Below are 6000 nucleotides of genomic sequence, written 5' to 3'. Positions count from 1 at the left end.
GGCAATGTATTTTTTTTTTTTTTTTGACTTCACATTGTGAAATAAATCACTTTACATTGTTTTCTAGTAGAAAAAAGGCAAAAAACTGTACAAAATCCTAGTGTTAACTACAATCAGTTTGTACCAATAAAAAAGCCCACAGGTTTGTCTCCAAAAGATTTTTTTTTTCTTTTTTTTTAGTTTTTTGCAACTTTATATAGAATTATTCACAAAAAGCAGGCAGATATTATTAGGAAGGCAGAGGTAACATTATGACGATGCATAAAATCACCACAGAACTTTGTTGTTTAAAAAGTAGTCAGAAGAAAGCCTTTTTTGGCATTTATAGTGATCCACAGAGGATACTTCTCACGTGTTTTTGTTTTTTTATTTCTTATTGTAAGCGCTTCACCGATGAGACAGGCTGCGAGGAAGAGAAGGAGTTATGCCCTTCTGTGTCGGCTTTATGAATTGTGTGCAGCCCTACACAGAGTTGTGTCAGACTGGACTGGTGCCAATTCCTGCCTCATAGAACTAAAAAAAAAGTAAACGCGAGAGCTCAAATTGAAGCTCAAGGGCACAAGCCAAAAATCGGGTTATACCCTGTGGACAAAAAGCACCGAATAGAGGCTGGTTGACCAAAGCACTGCTCCTCGTGAGCTGGGAGGACTTCACTATGCTTTGAGGATTGTGACAACACCTGGCTCAGGGCTGTAGCAGAAAACCACTGGCGTGGTCATTAGAAAACACACATGGGCTACATTTATAAAGTGTCTGAAAGCGATGTGCAATTGTCCTTGGCAACGATATTCCAAATGTTTTTAGCACATCTCTGAAAAGGGAACATCTGGATTTTACAGTGTGGTTTCTACACCTGCGTCCCCAGCTCACGCCAACCTCCAACATACTCCTATCATTCTTCTTTTAGCCGTCAGAGCATTTTCAGAGCAACATTTAACCTACTGAGGCAGCAAAAGTCAAAAGGTCTTTTGTGCAATGGGCAAGAGCTGGGAACGCTAGTGGGGGGTAACCTCACCTCAAGAAGCCAATGGGTGTTTCAGCCCACCAATGTCCAATCAAAACCATTATTTGGGTTTCATAATGGACAGACGCTTTAAACACCAGTGTGAATTAAGCCAGATTAAGCCAGATTAAGCCGGTCACATCACAACAGAGCTTTCCTTTATTTTTTTTATATCCCCTTTACTTCTCTTCAGGGGATAGTGGACTTCAGGTACGAAAAACTGGAGGACCTAATTAGATGTTCCCCACAACCAGCAAGATTCTTCCTGCTGTAGGCAACAGACCATTATGCCTCTACTGTTGGTACACAAGGCCTTTTTGTCGGGTTACAGCGCTTGCTAAATATACAACAGCCTGTACGTCAGGATCTTCTAAGGAAAACATTATACTGGGGGGCTTCAGGAAGACCTCTGAAGGTCACCCATTGGTTAATCATTATGGTGCCAACCAAAACATGCCATGCTGTTATACAGCACAGCTACCCTGCATGTCGGGGCAGGAATCTCCAGAGCAGCCTGAACACACAGCCCAGATACCTTATAACTGCACATCTAGTCAACACACACACACAAAAAATTAATTAAAAAGGACAACGCTAAACAGTTTTCTTTAAAATTATGTTTTACACCCCCCGCTTTGTTCTTTTTAACCTCTAAAACACAAAATCTATGGACTCAGCGACTGCCCCCCAAACAGGGACATACTGTGTGTATTAAACTGAGCATAGATGATTAACAGAAATGTACAGGACAAGGCAAAGTAGTTTTTTGTTTTTGGCACAGTTTAAAGAGAAATCAAAAGCGGTCACATTTTGCTATAGAGTCAGTAGAGCCTCCCCAAAAAGAAAGGAACTTTAGTAGGCAGATAGAAGCACAGGTTCCGGTATGAATGTAGGTGCTCTGTGAATGGGGCACAGAATACAAAGTTGCCACACTCCATATTGTAAAAAAAACAAAAAACTATATTTATATCTGTAAACAGCAAAATGTGACTCTTTTGGAGAGATTCCAATTAGTTACAAGGTTTTAGTTAAAAAATAAAATAACACAAAAGAAGCCCCCTAAGCTCAAGTAGAGAGGACATACAGATTGAAATTTTGGTTGGTACAAACAAACGGGGAAAAAAAAAAAGACGAATATTAAACAGTGTGCCAGTTAGACCTGCTCAAAAGATTATTAGGTACAAAGTCCCAAAATTAAGTGGTTATCTTATGAATTTCTAGAAAAATAGATTTATATATATTTTGTTTTCAATAATCAAATGCGAGTTGTTTTTTTTTTTTTTTTTTTTTAAATATTGTGTCCCTCTTCGCAGTCTTTGAAGCAAAGCCAATTTGGCAACACGCAAGAAAAAAAAAAAAAACATACAAAGAGAAAAAAGAAAAACACAACAACATGGTAAAATATACACAATAGCATCAAAAAAAAAAAAGATCAACACAAGTTCAGAGGTGAGAGTTCAAGCATCAAAGAAGCTGAAGAAACAAGGATTTGGACGATGTACTTGAACGCCACACCGACATGCTTTAGAGGCACAATGATGGACAAATGGCAGGAAGGGATCTAGAAAACAAAAACAAACCAGAGAAAACAGGGAGAAGCACTGAGTTACACAACGCAATACATCAAAATCACACAGAAAAAAATAAAATAATTAAAAAAAAGGACACAGCTAAACACAATGGTCTAGCTCAATACAGACATGCAGAGACACCGAAGACCAAGGTAACTAAGCTTGGTGGACCTTGGCATCTTGAAGGGAAACAACATGATGTCACACGCATGTACACACAACTGTGATAGGGTCTGGGAGGAACACAACACACCCGACAGACATAAATTAGAGACTAGAATCACCATGCAAAAGGGATCCCAATAGAAGAAGTTAGCCCAGCATCCCACACGGACACAAAAAGGACAGGAGCGGTGGTGTGAAGACCGACAAAAGCCCGAACCACTCCATGTAAACACTGGGTTGTTTTTTTTTTTTAATGATCACATTTACTAGCACCTCCGAAACAATGGTGGCATTTAGGCTCAATGAATGGCACAAACAGTTTCTGAAAGTTAACCGAGATGAAAAAAAAAAAGTAACCCCCCTTTTATAGAACCCATCTTCTTAGAAGTCCCATAAAATTCATCATTGACCAAGTCAAGGAGAGAAATTCCCATTTTCAACGTGTATTTGCTAATGCAAATGTTGGGTTGCAAACTTCTAAAACAGTCATTGTTTTGTTGCTCCAGCGGCAGGTTTAATTTGCTTCCAATCAAGCTGTTTTTTTGGAACAAGGTGCAGGATGTTCCCGAACAAGCATTTCCAGGATACAATGGACTGACCTGTACATTTCCTTACCAGTTTATGGTTGGCTGACTCAAGGTGGGCCAGTTCATGGTTGGCCAGTTTATGGCTGCTTGGCTCAGGGTGGGCCAGTTCATGGTTGGCCGACTCAGGGTGGGCCAGTTCATGGTTGGCCGACTCAAGGTGGGACAGTTCATGGTTGGCCGACTCAAGGTGGGACAGTTCATGGTTGGCAGACTCAAGGTGGGACAGTTCATGGTTGGCAGACTCAAGGTGGGACAGTTCATGGTTGGCAGACTCAAGGTGGGACAGTTCATGGTTGGCTGACTCAAGGTGGGACAGTTTATGGTTGGCTGAGCTTATTATTGGCTGGCTTACAGTTTATGATTGGCTGAGGCAGGTGCGCTGAGGCTCTTCAGTGGAAGCTTGTCTCGTGATAGACTGCACGCTTCAAAAGACAACTTTCCAGGAAGCAAGAGAAAGTTGCAAATGACTTGAAAAAGCAATTCACTTCTCTCTTCAGACTTCTTCTACATAACAGGCTTCCATAATTAATATAGCTTTCCACTTTAAAAACCACACTCTGAACTTCTGAGGTTAACAGGGGTTCACTAGTTTGTTGTAAGCAGATCTGAAAGCTGCAGTGAACACTTGCATGTTTGTAACGTCATGGGAATAAGTACATTCCAATCTTCCCCAGATATTTTATAGTCGTCAATGTCAATGGAGCCAGTACTGCAAATGGTAAAGTTCGGACACTACACTCTTCTTGGTTTTAGCAACTGGATAGTTGGTGAGAACCAGTAAAAAGTGAAACACTGGCAACACGTATTACAAAGGTCAATGCCTGCCCACTTTGGGTTTTTTTCTAGTTGTAAATCATTAAAAAAAAAGGGCCAAAATAATTTATTGCCATTTTCTAGAATTACCAACACTTTGTTAAGGGCACCGAGACAGCAAGGAATGTAAAATTGTAAACTAAAAACAGTAAAGTTATGGTTTACAACAACTGGGTCACCAACATGTGGATGGTATTCAGCTGTATGGGTTTATCTGCCTTCCTCACCTGTCTACACATCGGCACATTTAAACTGGGACACATCCACAAGGCAATCTACACCTCATGGCAGCACATATGTAAACACTACTGTAAAACATGAGGCTTCATCAGTAAACAATCACCAGCACAGAACATGCTGCATTTTCCATCAATAACTACATCAGAGAGGATAAATGCCTTTTTATACTGAAATGATCATTGAAACTATGAGCAAATCTTCCACAAATGACTCCTAGAACATAGGCATGCTTCCTCTCGAATCCCAGTGTTAAAACTATTCCGTGGGAACAAGTCCTTCCACTAGGGGATGGAAACATGAATTTACAAAGGGGTGACAGATACAAATCACACCGTCACCACCACCAGACTAAAAGGGGGTGATGCTGCAGCCATCAATAGGACCAGTCAAGCATCCCAAAGGGCTCTTTCACATCATAACGCATGTTATGACGCAGGTTGTAACACGTTGCCACAAACACATTCCAGATGTGCGTTACACTGTAATGCAAAGTTAGTTTAACCCCAATTAATATATCTACATGGCTCTGTATCTAACCTGGGCAACAGGGCACCTTTACGCACAGCGTTGTGTTGCCCTGTGCTGACAAATTAAAATGTGAGAGACATATCTTTCGTGAGTCGACAGCCTATTCACTTTGAACAGGCTGCCTAGCGCAATGCACCTCAACGCATGTGTCGCAAAACACTGTGCTATGGTATGAACAGGCCCTTACAGAGTAATGATGGCACTGCCTGTTTTACTCCTATGTAGAAAAGGAATACGGTCATGCATCTGAAGCAGGCAGTGTCCTAAATACAGAATGAACTGCCCATCACAGCTGCCGAACCGGGCTCACAAGTAGGGCTGCAGCTAACGATTATTTCCATAAGCGATTAGTTGCCCGAATTTTTTCCCGATGAATCGATTAGTTGTATTTAAAAAATCTTAGAATAGTTAACTATTCTCAATCGATTACACCGATTAGTTGTTGCAGCCCTACTCACAAGCGAGGATGGATGTGGACCCCATTACAGTACCCTCCACTCCCTCTAACCCTTCAAAAAAAATTCTGTTATAGAAGCAGAAGATCTGAAAAAGCAGAATTCAGTAGCCTGCAGTCAAGCCGTAAGTTGAGATGTGAAGAATTTCAATACTGACAAGTCAAAAAAAAGAGACTTCATTTTCACATTTATAACCCAGACTCTTCTGCTGGGCAGGATTTTTTTTTTCTGTCCATCCCCACACACTGTAAGATGCCTTATAAACATGACGCAGAGTTACTCTGTATAAAACATAAAATAAAATCACCGTCTTTCCAAATTCTACAAAATCTCTTCCCAGTGAAATAATTTAGGCAATAAATATTGCTCACTCATCCGAGCTGTATAAAACCTCTATAAAAATATAGAAATGTCATTCTAACAGGCTTGTTTTCCTTCAATCATCTTTTTTCAGTTTGATTATTTTTTTTATACACTTGTATAAAAGATCATATCAGGAGCCTGGAAGCCTCAATACGTTTCACATTATACCAAATCAAAAACTTTTGAAAACATTTTTTTTTTCTCTGAGTATACAATATTCAAGTTTTAGCAGTTCTTCAGCACGTATGTCACGATACATGTATGTAGGTATGCAC

General features: G+C 40.3%; 1 protein-coding gene across 6 annotated transcripts in view; it reads right to left on the bottom strand.

Annotated features, from left to right (window-relative positions):
- Positions 1 to 1293: 1293 nt before the first annotated feature.
- CELF1 (CUGBP, Elav-like family member 1) overlaps positions 1294 to 6000 on the bottom strand; it is a 51798-nt gene continuing 47091 nt past the window's right edge. For all 6 annotated transcript variants that reach the window (XM_018559736.1, XM_018559732.1, XM_018559734.1 and 3 more), the window contains one exon: positions 1294 to 2564. The gene's annotated coding sequence lies outside the window, so the exon portion shown is untranslated. The remainder of the gene's footprint in view (positions 2565 to 6000) is intronic.

The sequence above is a fragment of the Nanorana parkeri genome, unplaced genomic scaffold (genome assembly GCF_000935625.1).
Source record: "Nanorana parkeri isolate BGI_ZX_2015 unplaced genomic scaffold, ASM93562v1 scaffold414, whole genome shotgun sequence".
NCBI classification, from domain to species: Eukaryota; Metazoa; Chordata; class Amphibia; order Anura; family Dicroglossidae; genus Nanorana; species Nanorana parkeri.
The sequence above is the reverse complement of the archived record's forward strand: the minus strand, read 5'-3'. Positions and strand labels throughout refer to the sequence as shown.